The sequence below is a fragment of the Panthera uncia genome, chromosome X (assembly GCF_023721935.1).
Source record: "Panthera uncia isolate 11264 chromosome X, Puncia_PCG_1.0, whole genome shotgun sequence".
In the NCBI taxonomy this organism is placed as follows: domain Eukaryota; kingdom Metazoa; phylum Chordata; class Mammalia; order Carnivora; family Felidae; genus Panthera; species Panthera uncia.
The window spans coordinates 210,711-211,187 of NC_064817.1; positions in this window are offsets into that span (position 1 = coordinate 210,711).

Below are 477 nucleotides of genomic sequence, written 5' to 3' on the forward strand. Positions count from 1 at the left end.
CCCTTCCGTGGCTGTCTGTGTATGAGCCCTTCCGTGGCTGTCTGTGTATCTGCCCTTCCTTGGCTGTGTATGAGCCCTTCTGTGGCTATCTGTGTATGAGCCCTTCCATGGCTGTCTGTGTATGTGCCCTTCCATGGCTGTCTGTGTACCCGTCCTTCCATGGCTGTCTGTGTATCCACCCTTCCGTGGCTGTCTGTGTATCTGCCCTTCCGTGGCTGTGTGTGTATCCGCCCTTCTGTGGCTGTTTGTGTGTGTGGGCCCTTCTGTGGCTGTCTGTGTATCTGCCCTTCCGTGGCTGTCTGTGTATGAGCCCTTCCATGGCTCTTGGGTTTTCTAATCGCTGCAAACGCCTTCTCAGGAGTCAGTAGACTTGAGTACAATCTTGTTAAGGTTGTGGGAGTCGGGACCCCAAAACGTCCCAAACTGTGTTGGCCGATCCTGAGTGATGGCAGGTTTGGCGGGAGCCGACCGTGTCAT